This window comes from Rhinolophus hipposideros, assembly GCF_964194185.1.
Source record: "Rhinolophus hipposideros genome assembly, chromosome: 25".
NCBI lineage: Eukaryota > Metazoa > Chordata > Mammalia > Chiroptera > Rhinolophidae > Rhinolophus > Rhinolophus hipposideros.
Window position 1 is genome coordinate 23,977,405 of NC_138071.1, and position 20,060 is coordinate 23,997,464.

The following is a 20,060-nucleotide window of genomic DNA, read 5'->3' on the forward strand; positions in this document are numbered from 1 at the left end:
TAGGCCCGTAGACATTTGAGAGATAATAAATGACTTCTTTCAAGCTACTAAATTTTAGGGTGATTTGTTAGTCAACAAAGCTCACCGATGTAATGAAGGAGATAGAACACTAACAAAAAAACCCACAGAAACCCTGTCTTCCTGGTAATTATTTTCAAGTAATAAATACACATTATGTCAGATGGTGATTAACACTATAGAAAAAAATTTAAGGAGTATAAGATGAATAGGGAGATTTGCTTTAACACAGTGAAACTGTGTAGACAATAAATATCTCCTATTAAAATAACAAAGGAAATGAATTAAGTTTTCACAATTGCCTTTTTAAAAATAAACTTTTTACTTTAATGTCCTTTTACTATCATTTTAGTATAGTTTTAGATTTACAGAAAAGATTGTGAAGATAATAACAGAGTTGCCATATACCCCACCCCCAGTTTTGCCTATGTTATCATCTTAACATTAGTTTAGTACCTATGTTACAATTGAGGAACCACTGCAGATAAATGATTAAGTCCGTACTTTATTCAGATTTCCTTAGTTTTTACCGAATGTCCTTTATTTGTTCTAGAATATTCCATTTAGTAGTCATGTCTCCTTAGGATCCTCTTTGCTCTGATAGTTTCTCAGATTTTCCTTTAAAAAAACAACATTCATTTTAATTTTTAAAATATAGAACACTTCACAAATTTGCGTGTTTCATCCTTGTGGGGGCCATCCTAATCTTCTCTGTATCATTTCATTTTCTGTATATGTGTTGCCGAAGCAAGCACACATTTTCCTTGTTTTTGATGACCTTGCCAGTTTTTAGGAGTTCCGGTTAGCTGTTTTGTACAGTGTCATTCAATTTAGGTTTTTTTTATGTTTTCCTCATGATTATATTGGGATCATGGGTTTTTGGGAAGAAGACCACAGAAGTCAGATGTCATTTTAATCACATCATTTTGAGGGTCCTATCGACCAGCAGGACTTACTCCTGTTGGTGTTCATCTTGATCATCTCACCGATGTAGTGTTTGTGAGGTTTCTCTACTATTAAGTTCCTCTTTCCCCCTTTTTCATACTACAATTTTGCAAAGTAAGTTGCTATAAATAGCCCAGAATGAAATAGTGGATTCCTTCATTCAAGGAGAGTAAAGTTCTACTTCACCGGAAGTAGAGTATCTACATAAATTATCCAGAATTCTTCTGAATGAGAAATTTGCCCTCCCCCCCCATTTATTCAAATATTTTTATATCAGTCCAGACTCTCAGTGTTGATTTTATATTGTGGTCATAATCCAGTATAGCTTTGACAATTGGGAGTTCTTTTCTTTCAGTTGGTTCCTGTCTCTTTGACCCACCTCCATGATGGTGTGTGTGTGTGTGTGTGTGTGTGTCTCCTTGGGCATTTCCTTTCTTTCTCACTCTGCAATGTGCTAAGGAGCATCTTGTGTATTTTCTGCCACTGTTGTAGATTCAGATTTTTTTTCAAGAAGTGGAATCTTGATTCCTTGTGTTGCAGAATGAATGGTATTAGAAACTAAGATCTAAGGGCCAAGTGTGCTCATTGCTGCCAGAGTGTTGTTGCTTCTAGTCCTCTCCACTGACAGAACACAGATATACATGTGTGTTCACAATTGCCTTTGCAGGAACTAAAATATTGTCTATATATTGTTAATATATAGTTAAATGAAAAATTGTTTGCTTGTTGCTTTTCTGGAAGGATATAATCTCTGTGGGTTTGTTATTCTGAATCCGAGTAACTAGAAAGATATTTTATAACTTCAAGAAACAATCTTTAAATTGTGTTCAGAAACAAGCATCATTTCCCCATGTATCATCTTTATTAGTCCTTGGTTATTGAATTATTGCCTGGTAATAGTATTTAATAGTACTTAAAGTACAGTTGAGGGTACTAATGCTGGAATAACTTTCACCAATTTTCTGATTAGAAAATCACACGGTAGGCTTGTCGACACTGGGGGTGAAATATGAGTAAAAGAATAATGAAAAATTTGAAAATCCCCCTAAGCATTTCATGTATTAGTTTAGTGTGTGTATTATAGCATGGAGGTCCTGTTTTTCTCATTTCCACTGATTAACTATATCCATGTTAAGTTACCTTTTGGGGGAAGTGAGGTGTTCCTCTGTTTGTAGGCAACCCATATGGCAGAGGACATGGAAAACATGAAATTGAGAAAATATAGTTTGATTCCTCAGCATGTAAACCATTGCTCTTGGCAAAATCTCAACTCTGGTACAGAAAAAACAAAGGCATGAACTTCAAAAGAAACCAGTGAAATACTGAGAGAGATGTCCAACAAAGCACTTCTTGAAATGAATTTCAGATTGATGATGGAATTGAAAAAGAGAGAAGTTAATGCTGAAAAAATCCTTCAACTGTTCTTTAAGGGATCAAGGGAATGAAATATACCCATCTGATGGTAAACATGCATAGAAGGCATTTCCATCTATCATCTCGTGTTCTGAGAGGGAGTGATGCTATTCTGATTTCTGAATCTTGATTTTCCTTAATGAGTTCTCTGCTAGACTATCACGAGCCATTCTAGTAAATCAGTTTCAGGAGACTTAAGCAGGATTTGTATTGAAACGATTCTATAATCTATCATTTCAGTAGAAGCAAAGGTGAGACTGGCTAAAGGAAAATGCGATGTGGCATCCCCAAACCTGAATTTATTCTATTTGTCAACTTTCTCCTCACACAAGTGTTTCCTAATGGAGGCTGAAGCCATCCTTCTTAGCATGACTTATTCATGTTCAAAAATGATTGATTTAGACAACCAATGAAATGCCAAACTCCTCACTCCTAGTGCTTGGCATACTTGTACTACAGATACGGATGGTTTAAAGCAGCAAGATTGACCACAGGGAGGGTCAGCCAAATGCCAAGATGGATCTGTGACAGCCATGTTGACTTTTAAAGGAAGTTACAACCATATAAGTGACTGGGTAAATATGGTAATGTAGGAGTCCGTTTATCCCTCATCATGACTTCATAGGAGATTTGTTAAGTTTTCAAGACACATGAGCATGTGTTTTTCTGACCAAGAAGTTGGCAAAAGTTATGCTGGTGGTATTAGTAAACTAAAGTCTACCTTAAAAATCACCAACAGATATAATGAATTCATAAATAATCAGGAACAAATGAGGATGTTAGAAGAAAACAAAGCTGATTTTTCTAAATGTGTACTTCTAAGGCATTATTTCTAGGGATCAAACATGTTTTTCCATTTTTAGCCAAAGTGAGAACAACCTTATCCATACCAAATCCTAAGGTGTGAATGAGATGGTGTTCTCTTTATAAGAAAAAAATAACTTTTTTTTGGCAAGAATTTTAACTATAGGAATCTAAAATTTCCTTTTCAGGAGTTAAATACTGTTTATATGTTTATAAGCAACATTCAACTTCTAAAAAGTAAACTTTAAAAGCATTTTGCTTTGCTTCCTTTGGTACTTCTATATGGAAGTTTATATATTAGCCAAACACATTTTTAAATTTTCCTTCCTTCTTTCTTTCCTTCCTTCCTTTCTTCTTCCTTCCTTCCTTCCTTGTTTTCTTCCTTCCTATCTCCCTTCCTACCTGTCTGCTTTCCTGCCTTCCTGTTTCCTTCCCTTCTCTTTCTTTCACATTCGTTTCAATATTTATTGGGTACCCATAAATAGTTACTAGGCTGTAGAAGGGCTGAGAGTCACATGCAGTCAGTAATTACATATATTCAGCATGTATTCTGACTGGTTTATTCATGTGTCTCATCAGTGGCCAAATATTCTAACACCACTGATACCAGACATATTAATCAGTGATATACTCAACATATATGATTTCTGTGCTCGCAGAGTTTGTGCCTTGTGATTTTCTCAAGGACATTAAATTTAAATAAGGGGGTTATTTTAAGGATAGTAAATAGTTCCAAAATAATAATTGAAGAGCCAGTTGAAAAGCTAAGCAACCTAAGTTTGTCATCCTGTCTGTTTTGAATCTACTGGGATACATTTTTTTTTTTGTCTTCCAAAGTATGTGCTAAATAGTTATTTTCAGCATCAAAAATTCTGCTAGACATTACAGAACCCCCCAAAAAACCAGATGTGGTCTCTGTATTACCGGCTATAGAAGTATTTGAGGAAAAAAACGAGACATAAAAGGGTAAATTAAAATATGATAACCTGCTAGTAAGAATGTTTCTTACTTAGAAGGATATAGAATTGGGAAGTTTAATCATAATTTAAGTAAATATAATCATAGTAGTTATAATTCTAAGTCCCAATTTATTTATCTGAAAGATAGAATTAATAATATTATCAACTTCCATGTAGGTTTTGAATATTAAGTAAAATAATCCATGCAAAATACTTATCACAGTACCTATCCAATTACAAGTACTTAATGAAAGTTATGTATTAGTAGTCTACTATTACCAACATTACTACTATTATTACCCAGCAAATGTAACTGAAGAATAGCTTCTCATAGGAGAGTATAATACATCTCTGAGGAAGGGAAGAATAACCCGGATGTCCATTTCCCACTTTTATGTGCTGGTTGATTGTGTCCTATCCTTAGTCAATCAGGCAATTCTGGTTTTCTATAAGATATTGAATTATACCAGGCATCATGTAATTTTTACAGTCTTGACTGGTGGTTTAATGAGGTTAACAGGAAAAACCGTGTTCCATAGTACATAAAATTTCACTAAAAAAATCCATGAAAATGTTGAGGGTGCCAAAAAAATGTAGACACATTTTAAGAAAGGAAAACCATATTAAAATTGTAATACTCAATATATACCAATAACAAAAATGAATACAAGTCACGTTTGACCTCTGCAATGACAAGAGGTGCTCAAAGTGATTACCATCAGTGTCCAGACACTTCTGATTATGGCGAACTACGGCCTGAGCAACATTGACCTAAGTGTCCACTTGTATGCATTTTTTGGCACCTCCGGTATTGTTTCCCAAGCTCCATACTGTTTACCCTGTCACTAATGGTTCTTGCTCTTTCTGCTCTACACAGTGTTCATATTGTGGGTTTCACTCTCTACTCCTATGTAGAATTTTTTTGCTCTGTACCCAAACTTGAATATCACACTCTTCTAAATTTTCTGTCTAACCAATGACATCACAACCAGCAGAATGTCTTTGTCTTGGAAGGGACTTCTTTTGCTCTTGACCGTAATATATCAAAGTCTTAAATGCATATAGAACTGATGATATTTTATCCATAACAATTCTAAGCCAAGAAGATATACAGTTTTCTCCATATCATTTTACCAAAGGGTAAATTTGAGAAGGAGTTAATCAGTGGTGGTAAATACCATGTAGGAATTTTTGAACTGGAAAATGCCATTGAATTTGGTGATTAGATAGTTGATCTTTGATTGAATAATTTCAGCATTATCTTGGAGGCTGAAAAATCAGATTGTAATATTCTTTAGTAAAAAAAAAAATGTGTCTTTATAGCTTCCAAATCTACGTGGTTATATTGTAATTTTAGAGCCAAAAAATAAAAAAAAGAAAATGGTTAAGAAATGAACAGATGGTAATTAAATGGAGACTGGAGCCAAAATTGGTCTTTGAAAAAATTTGTTAGTGAAAAAAGTGGTGGACCAAAGACTGCACAGAATCAAGGAATAGAGTTGTTTTTTTCCGTTTTTTTTAAATTTTTTTATTTTTTTTTGTTTAAGAAAAATGAATAGAAATGATGAGAGAGAAGTGATGAAATGGAAAGCGGAAGTGAAAAAGCTTGAGAAAATATTTCTAAAAGGGAGCTTTTCTTTTTCAGCTCAATACATGTCTTAAGTCGAAAGAGACGTTATCCAGTCTGTTGCTTTTAACCTCCTGGAGCCTTCTATTTAAAGTGGATTGCTTTTAGGCAGCACATAGTTGGCTGTTTTTTTTCGTTGTTGTTGTTTGCTTGTTTTCATCTAATCTGACCGTCTGCCTTTTAATTGGGGTGTGGGGCTATTAATATTTATGATGATTATTGATAAAATTAGGCTTGAGTCCGTCACCTTCCTAATTGTTTTCTCTTCCTCACATCTGTCCTTTGTTTCCTTTTCCCTCCTTTTTTGTCTTTTTTTTTGGTTTAATTCTTCTGGACTCATTCTGTATTTATAATGATTATATTTTATCTTCATAGTTTTTACTTCTACATAAGTTGTAAATCCAGAAATTAATTATTACTATTTTGCCTTTGACAGTTTTATTTTAAAGATACTTAAATAAGAAAACAATCATGCTTTTTATCCATTTTACTATTAACTTTTATGTTCTTTATTCCTTTGTTCTATCTGCTATCATTTACCTTCAAGCAGATGAATCTCTTTTACATCTGTTGCTTTGTGGATGTACTACTATGAATGCTTTCAGCCTTTGGTAGGCTTAAAAAGAGTCTATTTTATCTCCATCCTCTTTTGCCAACTCTGCCAATGATGAAATTAGTTGTATGTCCTATTTTTCTAGGAGGGGTTGTCACTTTTCTAGTTTTAGTTCATGTATTTGCTTTGTGACATCAGGCATGCTGGTGGGCTTAAAATATTCATGGTTTTATAAGTTATCCAGCTTGTTCTGTTCAGAATGAGAAAGGTTTTCTTTGGTGAATGTCCTCTCCTCAAAGGGAAGCAGAACTCCCTCCCTCCCTCACTCTGTTAACTCTCCTATCCTTACGCCATCAGCATGTCAATTTAGTTCATAGGCAGCTGTTTTCTCAAAGTTAACAAAACTAGTCCTCAAATAAAAGAATTTGTCAGCACACTTTGTTCATTATACATTTATTTGGTAATTTGAGGTGACCATCTGTGTTAGTTAATTGGCTTTATCTGCAGGAAATAAACATTTTTTAAATCTTTATAATGGGAGATTTTTTTATTTTATTTTTTTGCAATTTGGAGAGATGCAACCTAACTACAACTAAAGTTAAGCTCTTATGGGCCCATGGGACCAGGGAGATAGGGGCACTACCCATCTTCCTAGATGATTACAGATGGTTGCCAGGTACTTGAGAAAGGCAGTCTTAGGATGTAAAGCTGGTGAGAGGATTATTTAGCTTTTAAAACAGATTTACCTTCGTTTCAAAGAGATGCAGAAAGAACTTAAAAGTCTGCTAAATAAGTACTTTCAGGGAGAAGGAGAGGAGTCTCCCCCTTTTCTTTTGAAGGAGAATTAAGCCTCTTTATTTTTTGTTTATCCTTACACTCCCTAGAAGTTAAAATTTTGTTTTACAAAAAACTTACTCAGCCAGTTTCCAGTGAGTACCCCCCAAAACTCATAATCTTATAGTGGAACGTTAGTTTTAAAATAGAACAAAAGGCCATATGTGACATATATGATTAAAAATGCTGATTTAAAGGTTATCTAACTGTTAGCCTAAATTGCTTCACAGTGGGGTTTTATCATTCAAGTGAAAGGATTATATTTAAAGTAAAATGAAAAAAAACTATTACCATACTTCTGAAGACATTTTAAGCTAGCATCTATCAATATTCTCTATACTCTTGTCCAAATACATATTATAAGATCAAGAGTAGTCCAATTTTTGGTAATGAACACTCCCACTAAAAACATTAAAAGTTGCTGGAAAAATGTGTTTTTAAAAAATCATCTTATAAACCAATGAGGAGTCAGAAAGACAGTGGGGAACTCCAGGGCCCAGTATTTAAATAAAAGTGTATTAGCAGAGATAGAAACATTAAATCTATTTTTTGCCTTGGGGGCGTTTGCTGCTAGAGTTCTCTTGGGCTTTGATTTGATAGCATCCCACAGTAAGAGCCAGAAGTTCAGGGCCAGGACCCGACCAGGGTCTGGACTCTTTTAGGATTGCCATTCCCAATAAAGTTGGGACATCAGAGATCCATGTCCTTTGGATAATGGCATGCCAGACTTAATCCTACTCTATTCCCACCCCATCCTGAATCCCTAGGGACTTCAGAAAAGTCTGACATGGCTTTGGGCAGGGCAGAAGAACAAACTTGAAAGGAGAAAAATGAGGATTTATGGCCAAAGACCTGCCTTGCATGGATTTTCTACTTGGGCACAATTAGCCTGGATGACTAAGGAATCTGAAGACATGAGCTTTAGTAGTAGGAATCCCTCATGTTTGGTAACTCTATACACCTGACAGAAGCACAAATCAAGTGGTTTTGAAAGAGGACCCAGGGAATGCTCATAAATAATGTTTAAAATCCAGTGACTCTTAAAATTTAAAGTACTAATTAATCACCCTTAGAAACAAGGCATCATGAATATGAACTAAATGAGCAATCTTCAGACATAAATTTTCACACAGCTATGCTTACTCTGTTTAAATATATAATGTCAAACATCAAATCAGCTGCAGGTAAGATTTTATAAATGTGACATAGTAGGTTGGAAAAATAAGCAAGTAGAATTTATTTGAATGGATATCAAGATAACACAAAGTAAAAACATAATGGTCATATTGGGTAAGTAACTGAACACAGTAGAAGAGAGAATTAGAAACTGGAAGACAGACAAAAGTAAAAATTTTCCCAGATACAGCATGCAGAGACAAAAAGATGGAAAACTTTTAAAAAAGGTCAGAGGCAGAAAACAAGTGCTACTCAAAATCTGGTTCCCAGACCAGCAAATCAGCACCGCCTGAGTTCTTGCTTAAACTATAGATATAAATTCCTGCTTCTTTAAACATGCCCCTAGAATTGTGGTATCAAGCCAGCAGTATTAACATTACGCAGAAACTTATTAGAAATGCAAATTTTTTGACCTCCACCTCAGACCAAATGAATCAGAAACTGTGGGGCAATTTCCACAAATACCATACTTCATCTCTATGAGATCATCACAGGGACATAAACATTAGGTTGGTCAAAAGTAATTGCGGGTTTTGCAATTTTTTTTTTAACCTTTTAAACTGCAGTCACTTTTGCACCAACCTAATAACTGTCTATTCAATCTACTGAATACAAATAAAAGGAAAATAGACTGTAAAGAGATATACTGGGTGAAAATTCGTACAAAAAAGCGGGTGTAGCTATATAAATATAGGACAAAATTAATGTTAAGTCATGCGTCTAGAAACAAAAGTTCCATTCACTGGGAAGTTGTAAGAGTGCTAAGTATGCATACTTTAAGGATATAGCCTCAAGTTTACAAGAATTAAGGTATGGGGGTTTTGATAGGAGACAGAAAATGTATTTCTGTAGAATTACGAAACATGACACACAATCGATCATTCATCTGCTTATTCATTCATCGGCAAACACTACGTGCCAGATGTCATCCTAAATGTTAGAGACAGAAAGATGGGCACATGATTTCTATTAGTAAGGAGTTCATTGTACATGAGTTAATATTTTTTTGCTCTTGATAAAATAAAATTTAAAAATCTTAATATTTTAAAAGACGATAGCCTCTTTCCACCTCGCATTCTCTTAGAATTTAACAATTCTAAGAGAAAAGAGTGGCATGTCTTTGATGAATGTCATGGTCTTAGGAGGTAGTGGCCTGTTTCAGTGCACATCGGCGTGGACATGTGAATGTAGGGAACATATTGATAATGGCAACTTTGGAGTTTTTGTCAGTGAATTCCAACAGCTAATCACTTCTCACCGGCACTTTATGTTGCCTTCTTTATTTCTCTTCTGGTCGCTGGTGTATGAGTCCTAACTTCCTGTTTCTTTGCATGTTTAATAATTATTTGTTGGAAACGTGTTCCCTCCTCCCTAGACTGGTTATCGTTATTTGTTTGTTTACTTGTTGAGGGACGGACTGGATTATTTTCGTCAAGTTGACCTGCCCCTGGCAATGTGCATTCTCTGAAGTGCCTCCTCCAGGGTGCAGGTGTGGTCACGCTCTTGTTTTAGTTGATTTCCCAGAATACATATTTTGTCATTTGCTGCATGTCCTTAGCATCCTTTCTAGACACTTTACATGGTCGTCGTTTTTTTTAAAAATGATTGTCACCAGTTTTGCTAGGGAAGAGAGACCTGTGGAGCTCCCCACACTGTCATGCCACTCCCATGTATTCTTATAAATCTAATTTTCATATTTAAATCTTTGTTCTATTTGGACTTTTTCATGATGTGAGGTGAGAAATATAAAGCCAACCTTTTTCTGGAAGGCTACTCAGTTACCTGAACTGCTGTTATTGACATCTTCATCCAACTGATCACATGCTACCTTCATCGTATTCTAAATTCTCACAAATGTTGGGGTCTATTTTTGGAATTCAAATTCCCTTCCATTTGTTGGGAAGTGTGGTGACGATACCAGCATTCCATTTTTTAAAGATCTGAGACTTTTAATGTATTTTGGTATCTGATGTGGCTGGTTTTGTCATCATTATGTTTTCATTTACTAATTTTACTTTTTATTTTCCTCAGTAAAGGTTAGAATGGGCTTCCTTAGCTATAAACATCCAATACAAATTTTGAGTTAAATTTATAAATTCACTTGGTAGGACTGATATGGTAATAGCTGCCTGCCTGAGAAAATTGTGTGGTTTCCCTTTGTTCAAGTGTTCCTTTGAGTTTTAGTAATGTTTAAAATTTTCCTCATGCATCATGTGTACATTTCTTGTCAAGCTTGTTCCTAGATATTGTATGTTATTCATTGTTACTGTAAACAGTCTCTTCTTCCTTTTTGTCCATCTGTCCTCTTTTGAAAAAATTTTCTTACTGTATTTCTTTTTTGCTAATAATTTTTCAATATATTTTTGCCTTCCTCGGTTATAGTTATCTTCTGAGAGATGGTCATGATCTAACAAATCTATGGATTTCTAGCCTGAAGAAAAAAATCTAAGTGGGTGTTTGTGTGATAAGCTCCTAAGTCCTGAAATACCTGGTATAGTTTTGAAATCCATCTCATTCCCCACTGCCAGTGTTTTGTACTCTCTCCTCTGTGATGCCTAATTTTCCTTAATCTGCTGACACCACGGACTTGCATTCGTTTTATGTGAAAACTAAGAGCGGGAAGTGGAGAGACGTACGGCATGGTCTACTGGGCCCGCTTTGGTGGGTGTATCACCTTCCAGAATTCCAGGGTCCGACCAGGCTTGAAGGGGAACCCAAGACAGAGTCACACTTAGGAGTGGGTGTGTGCACTGGCTTAGGGATGAATGCAAAACAGACCCTCTTATCCTGATATGCTGTAGGAAGGTGACACTTGAAAGGTGAAGAAACAAAGATGTAAATCAAGTCTTCTCTTGCATAGCCTTTAAAATTGGAATGTCACATTCATAGGCATAATTTCATTTGAACTTTCTGAGAATTTGGTGTGTTAGGTAGAGCAAGCCATATTATGATTATATTGTCTAGGTAAATAACATTAGGCTGTGTGACACGTGTTCCTATTCCAAGGGTCACAGAGTGAGTGGTGGAATTGGTTTATGTCTAGGTCTTCTGAATATCTTCAGTTTTTTTCTTTTCATTCTTTTTTTTTTAATAATTCAGACATATATACTCGTAAACCATGTATGCCTGAGAACTTTTGCAATCACCTGTGCCTCGAACCTGAAGTGGGATGGGTTTGACAGTATTCAGCTCTCATGAAATTGATGTAATTCTTTGAGACCTTCCTTGTGGTTCCTGAACAGTACCAGCTGAACGCTGAAATGAAGAAGTACGATCGATCCACAAGAAAGAAGTTGAGCTTGATTTACTAAAACTCTGATTACAGGTAAGATACCGTTTCTGTGCAGATTTAATGCCCTTCAAACTGTTTTTATCTGCAATCAAAATATGTTTGTATGCTTTCTCGCTTTGAAAAATGATGACGCTGCTAAAAGTAATTCAGTAAAGATTTCTGATCATCGCCAGTCTGACAGATATGGATCAAAGTAAACTTCTTTTAGAGAAAGTAAGTTGTTCAGTGATTCAGGAAGCTGAACTTTAAAATGTGCTTCTAGCCGTCTATGAAATAATGCTATGCATGGATGACACTTTAGCTTTCCACCTGGTCACTTAGAAAGATTAATGACCAATGTCACAGTCATGAAAGAAAATTTTACTGATTCTGGATAAATGCGTAGCACACTGTACAGTTTCCCACTGTATAGTTTGTATAGTCTCCCAAAACAGCACTTAAGTTTTTCTTTTCTCCTTGAGTAAAGCTATATTTTTAATGCTACCAATAAGTATGAACATATTCTAGATTCTTATTTTTGTCAAAAATATAATGTGCTGTGTTACATTACATTTTGTCACAGTTACCCCTGCCCCACTTTTAAACTTACCGTCCTACACTTCAAAATGCTTCACTATCTACAATAGAATATATTTGACGAATGTACTCTGGCCTACTGTTCAGAAACAATCCCAGAGTGTGAATTTTAAAGTTTCTGATTATGGAGAAATATGAGTACTTTAAAACTCTTAGACTAAGAAGTGCAGTTTTCTGAAATGTACGATTTTCTAGTAGTATACTCATGAATTACATGAGGTTTTAAGCTGAATAGACAAATTGCCTTTACAAATGTGATTCTCATCGCTAAATGTAGGAGATTTGCTACAATTAAAATATTTTTCTCCTCATTTTGCTCATTGGACTATAATGGGTTTCAGCCATGGTATAGCCAGTTCCATGATGCAAATGGATTCTGCCTGTGACAATATCTGAACCATTTGTAAGGTCTACAAAATGTAAAATCTACAAGAAAATACTTTCTTAACTTTCTGCATATGGCTAAATGAAACTATTGCATGCTAATGAACTTTACCCTAAAGAAGGCCAGATGGCTGAAATAATAGTTTCATTCTATGCTGAGAAATAAAAATGATTTTATTAGCTCTCCTTATTTATTTTTGAATTGAATTTTCTTAATAAAGGAACTTGCACCCCAATTAAATACACTCTGTGTTAAAGTTGATTTACTTAAAAATCAATCCCAATTGTTGCTAATTATAATGAAATATTTTTGAATTAAACAATTGCTGTAAAACAAATATAATTGCTCATTTTCATAAAGTATTCTATTTTTAATGAGACAATTAAAATCTATTAAGTTTATATACAAATTAATATGAGGCTCTCTTAAAGGCAGAAACTTTTTTTTTTAATTAATTTTATTGGGGTGACAATTGTTAGTAAATTTACATAGATTTCAGGTGTACAATTCTGTATTACATCGTCTATAAATCCCATTGTGTGTTCACCACCCAGAGTCAGTTCTCCTTCCATCACCATATATTTGGCAGAAACTTTTTAAGTTTCTCGTATGCTTATGGAGCTTAGAACTGCAGTTTGCTTTTGGGTTCCTTGAATGCGGTGGGAGAGGCCAACTGGTAAAAGCGAGCGCCTGGCTTCAGCTCTGTGTATACTGAGTGAGAGACAGGAATCCACCTTTGAAACAGTGTTTTTTCTTATTGCTGTTCTACTGCCAGGATGTCTTAGGATTCATCCATTTATGGCTCTATAATTTTCAACACAAAAATGAAAATGCGTACCCATTCTTGCATTATTTTCTGGCCCAAAACTATTGCCTGTTGTTGTTTGAAAAATTGGTGGGGTGTGTGTGTGTGTGTGTGTGTGTGTGTGTGTGTGCGCGCGCATGCGCGTTACTTCCCTCTCTTTCATTCTTTTTCTTTTCTTGAATTTGGTAGTACTTTGACTTGGATGTTATTTGTTCTTCTCTTAGCATTGATAGTTGGACTCAGAAAGAGCTAGTAAAAGTCTAACATTTAAAATAATGCATCATTTAAGTGAACTGGAATTCAAATAACTATAAAATAAAGAAATATAAACACACCTCTTCAGGATAACTGAAAGGTAGATTTTGCTTATAAGAAGTTTCCCAGTAGAGAAGTTCCATCCAATTCAGAAAGGTCCGCTTATATAAATAGATAAATATTTTTGACAAAGGAGAACAAGTATTTCCCTTGTCATTTTTTGAAGAACAATTTTTATTTCTTTCTTTTTATTTTTTATTGTTTCCTTTTCTAAAGGCAACTTTGTTGAACTCTCCGAATTAGGTACTAATGCTTCACTACTATATTTATCGTGGTAATTTCATTTAAAGGCACGCAAAGTTTTATTTCCTACTGTGTTGCCATTCCCTGCCTATCCCAACCCAGCCCAACAGCAGGTGAAGAAAACATTCATCCCAGAGGATGAACTTCTGAGCTTACTGGAAACAGACCTGCCAGTAGTCTCTTACAAGCCTCTCACATTACCAAAAAAACAAAAATTAATCTTGCTTCCCTAGGAAAATGTACTTCATGAATCTCTGCTCTCCCTCCCCCCCAACCATGCTCACTGACTTTCACCAACTTGTCACCAGTTTTGCTCAGTTATTGACTGCTGGATGGTTTCCTACAGATTTCTGGTTTCACAGGACTGGGTTCTATTTGGCTGGGACTTGGATCATTCTTCTGGTTCTTGCCAGCTTCCTTTTCCCAGAGCAAGAACTTAGTGTTCCATCCCAGCCATTTCAAACTTGGTAAATGGCATGGGAATCTTAGCACCTCACTGTCTTGATAATATTTTAAGCATTACAAACGCTCAGTGATATACTCCAAATGAAGCTAGGACTTTCTGAATATGGCTAATAACGTGAATTTTTATTTTTTTATTTAATTAATTTATTTATTTTGCTTTAGATCATGCTGCAGACTTGGTAATAGAACACCTCATAGAAAGGGCTCCCTTTGGCTGTCTCAGATACCATCTTCTTCACGAGACTTCGTAAGTAGCAAGCTGATACCCACCCTAGAATTTCTAATCCTAGAGGGGGAACGGTTGTGGTGGGCTGACTTACAAGTGTAGGGGAAAGTAGGTCAACCATAGAATGAGCTGTGGTGCTCTGGATCCCGACATTCAATAAATTAAATAGAGAAGCAGTGGAGAAGAACCAGTAAGTTATCTAAGGGGGATTTATTGTCATACTTTTCCTATATCTCATTACCTTTGGTCTTGTTCCAAATAGTCTTGTTCCAATCACAAGCAAAGCTGAAAAAACATTTCTGCTTCGCTAACATTATGTGGGTCAGGAGGAAGTGTTGCCTATGAAAGAAAAACGCCATCCATAGCATAACAGCTACCCAGAGAACAGCTAAGATTTGCATAGTTTTAACTGTGTACCAGACATTGTTCTCCCAGTCTTACATATATTGACTCATTTTGTTGTCACAAAAATGTGTTAGTGAGGCACAGCCCTACTTTATAGATAAGGAGCAGGGGTAAAACATAGGGCAGGTTTCTTATGGTTGCACCACTGTTAACTAGTAAAGAAGGATTTTGGACACAGGCAGTGCACAACTGAGGATCTGTGTTCTTAGCAATATGTTCCACTGCCTTGAGGTAAATTCCCTTTGAATTTACTCTATTGGGATTTTGTAATCGTTGTTCTCAGCTATGAGATGTTCGTTCTCATAACAGGAAAATACACACTTGCAGCTGAGTCAGCAATTGATAAGACATCTAGCTGGTAGCAAGAAAAAAAATTTATTGACATTTCCTATCACTATATGATGGAAGCAAGAAAGCATTGCACGTTACACAAATCATCTTTAATTGAAGTCAAAACCTCTGATTGAACACCAGCCCTGTTTGGGCTGTGAGGCCCAAATCTAGCAATAAATGGGGAGATTATTTTGATACACTCAAAATAATTATGTGGAGCAAAATTACATTGAATAAATTATTGATACACGAGCAGCCATTGATACATGCAAGATAATTACGGCTAGTCAAAAAAGCTAGTCAAAGAAGAAAATGTACTGCATGTGTAACTTTATATAAATTCATATTAGAAAAGGTAAATTAATCTATAGTGACAGAAAGCAAATCGCTATTTGCCCGATGACACTGGGGCCTGGGAAAGGAGGTGTAGGAAAAGGATTCCAAAAAGACACAAAGAAAATTTTGGAGTGATGTATGTATTTGTTATTGAAGATATACATGTCAGACTCATAAAACTGCACTCTTTGAATATATACAACTTATTGTATACCACTTATACCTCAAGAAACCTGTAAAGAAAATTAAAATTAAAAAAAAAAAAGGAACATTGACAGCATCGGCCAAAATGACGCAGGTTTTCCTGAGTCGCTTGCCTCCTCTGCCATAATGTGCTAAATGTGAGATTCCTTGTGAATTAGGGAAGCTACTGTGGGTTGGGGAAATCTTCCGTGCGGTGGTTTTCTTTAGTACTCGAAATGCTTTCATGGTTTTTTAGGAATAAGGCAGCGGAGGATGGGGAACACATTCTGTTTCACTTTGATTTCTGGTCTCAAGCCTACATTTATGGCTCTTATGACTAGCTCCATTCGTGTTCCATAACCCTTTCAAACACTCCATTTCTTTATGTCACAGTTCTAGCTTGATGCATTCTGGTGGATTACCCCCTGATACCAACGATGATTATACAGTGTGTATACAGTATAAATGGGCCAGTGCCACATGGGCCATTGCTTCTTAATACTCTGTGTCGAGCCATAATAGGTACTTAGCAGTAAAGCCTCTGAAAATGATTTGAATCCTATCATTTTTGCTTATGGCACAGGGGTAGCTTACTGCATTTATTTTGTGTAGTTATGAGTCCAACTTAGGCAGTCAGCTTTTTCGGCTTTTATGCCTAAGGAGGAGAGCATCTTAATTTTATTGCTGTTGCTAATGCTGTTAACAGCTGTCCTGACAATAGCTTTTATGAGAATAAATGCTTTCTGACAAAATTTCCTTATTAGCATAATCCCGAGAAACCCTACATCAGATCAGGCTGTACCACATTTGTCTCCTGCTTGATACAATATCCCCTCTGCAGCCTTTTTGAGATGTCTGTATCTCTTGTGGCAGTCTCTTTTTTCAGCAGTAAGCATTGTGCTCAAGCAATCGCAGTGAAGACTTGCGTACAATTAGACTTAACACCTCGTAGTTCATAATGCACGCAAAAATACACGCCATTGGAAAGTGACAATGTGCTGTATCTCAGGAAAGTGACAAAAGCAAACTCTGCCCCTGTTATCTTTGGTCATTCTTTCCCAGATGGAAAACCGGGCCAGGTATGTTTTCTTACCACTGCTTTTGTATTGCTCTTTATTATTTCCTTGACTTCATGGCACATCAAATTATCGACCACTGCAAACATCAAAAGCCCACATGTGCTTTTTCCCAGCAGGTCAAAGAAAAGGAAAAGTTTATTCTTGTGTATTTTTCTTCTAATTCTGGCAAACGTAAACAAGAGCTCGTTGCAGCATTTCTGTTTGCCGTGTGTGTTTTCAGCTGCTCTTGAATTCTTTTCTTTCCTTTAGTTTTTGGAAGTTACAGGCAACGTTATTTTTGAAAAGTCATTGTTCATGACTCGTTTTTCAAACCTATGAAGAAAAGTCATGTCAACTGGTGCACTTTATACTTTAGAAAAGGGGATTTCAAGATGGGATATTCATAAAGTACTCCACAATAAATTTTCTCCTACTACAATATCAATTCATCAAATGTAGAGAAGTGTTGGAAGTACATAAATAAAAATAACCCCCAAATGAGCAGTCAGGAACTTCCAACATAGTATAAATTAAAGTTAAGACCCAGAAACAATGAACGGTTGAATATAATAAGCTAATAAAGTGCAAATATCTTAAAACTAATAGGAATACAAAAGCGAAAGAAGTAGAAAAAGGAACATCTTGTGAAAAGGCAGGAGGTAAAGCATTCCACAGAGATCCCTCATGAGTGCTAGTGAGAGAGCATGAAAATAGACGAATGTACTGTTTTTGAGGGTTGTAGTAGTAAGAGTCCCATAGAATAAATGAGTTGGAGTCTCTTGGTGCCTCTGTCACCCCCTGAGTTTGAGTAAAGTACTTCTGGACCTGGAATCAACTTTTTACACTGAAACCTCATTAGAGCAATGTTTACTATTGCAAAGCGTTCCATGTGAAATGGGACTTTCTTGGGTTCTTCCAGTGGGATTTACAAAAGAAGTGGCAGGTGCTCTGTAAGACACAATTTGACATAGTAAGCTGTCTCAATGCATATACCCCAATACAGCTGGTGTATTTCGTATAAAAGTAGAACTAGTAAAGTACACCTTTATAATGGAAAAGAATACAGAATACCAAGTGTGTTAGCATGGAAGTCGCCGTTTAAAAGAACAGCCTTAACTATGTATTTTTTTATATGTCTCTTGACCTAACAATCCTACAAAGAAGACAATCACAGAATAAACCCCGTAAAACAAATAATTGTAAGGAATTCAGAGCCGATGGTTAATTTGTTAAAAGTTCTGTTCTGTGTTATAAAATATAAATGACAACAGTATACCCATGCACTAATTCCTGACTTTATAATTTATTATTCATACTGTACCATAGTCATGTCCTTGTTTCAAATACCTTACAAAGTAATGCTTTTTTGAATGGGAGTGTTGTCTTTTTAGATCTGGGTGTACAGAATCATTTTATTAGAATACAACCATTGTTATTTGTAAATGTGATTCTATTTCTTGTTAATCCCTTCAAGAGTATTATTGCTTCTATTTATGTCTCTTTTGTAATTTTATACATCCTAGAAATCTTTTTCTCAGCATTGCCTAAAGTAATTCAATGTTAAGTATTCAAAGACTTAAACCTTAATGGCAAAATACTTGGAACCTTTTGAAAATCATTTTGAATAAACATCCACATTTTCTGAACACTTCATGATTATTGTGTTAAAATAAAATATCATTCATTAAATATCATAAAAGCATTTATAGAGGAGAGAAGAAATAAAGTTATAAAGGGGTCTCAGTAGAGTGAATTACTGAATAAAAATGATATCTCCTTAAAATACATTGGGATCGCCAAATCACATTTTCTTTCCTTTATTAAAACTGTTGCAATGTGTTAAAGATGCTCTTTGCCAAAACATTTCGGAGTAGAGGAAAATGCCAGGTCTATGCAAAAATGACATTTAATAAACCAAGTTCATTTCCAGGGCTCCATGTTTTCCCCTCCCACCTCCATGCTCCTTGGACCTTCCTTACTTCCTTTTCCAGTTTCATCTAATAATTATCTTCCACTTTTTCTTTCAGGGAGGAAATAAGCACAATCTATAATCTCTATAATTGTTTCAAGCTATGCAAATAGTCTGAAATAAGGGGCATTTTAAAGAAAGTTGCTCAGTAAATCTAAGGTGCCAGCAATAGACATCTTCCCATCCATACCCACTGTGTGTGAACAGAGTTCAGTATCTTCAGAATGTGAGAGGGAACATGACAGGCTGTTTGAAGGAATACACTATGGTCATTTCTGTATTTATTTTGCCATTCTCAAGTGAAAGGGGGGCACTTTCTAAATGTCCTTTGAGAGCTAGTGAGCCCAAACATTAAGTTTATGTTATTGGTATAATTTACTCATTTGGGGATAATTAAGAATAATTCATTATTCCTGTTTCTTCTATTTTTTTCCCCTTTCATAATACATGATGTTAGAACTCTGATAATAGTTTCAGTGTGAGTACCCACTATCCTGGACCATTGAACTACACAAGTCACTGTGTGTCACCAAGTACTCAGTAGACAAGACTTCTTGTTGCTTTACTATAAGCTATAGTAAAATAATATCAATATAAACCTCAATAACATCTGTTTTTCTCTTCTCCCTTCTTTGCTTTGCTATTCTTTATCCTGTTCCAGTTTTTTTTGACCTTCCTTTATCTATCTCTATGCTTTTGTCTTTCATTTCACTTGCTCCCTATTCCTTCTCATCTACAATATCTTTTACTTTATCATCTGTTTCCTCAACGTTTTCTTTCCTCCAAGCTCTCCGCAGTCTAGTTTTGTTCCCATGTGCTCCGCTATAATTGTCCATTCACTCAAATATTTAAGGAACACCTACTCTGTCACAGGCACTGTGCCAAATGTTACATACAATAATGAACAAGACCCGTATTTGAACTCAGGGAGGTTGCAATTCAGGTTATTTGTTGGGTTCCCATTGCTTAACACAATCGTCTTTCCTTCCGGAGTCACCCTCCTTGCCCCCTGCTTCTTTTGATTACTTTGTTCAACCTCTTTTTAAAATGTTCTCTTTCTTTCACTTTGATCACATTCTGTGAAGGAGTAACTCTCAAAGTGAGACACTCTGACATGAGATCTGTGTCCTTGGTCTCATT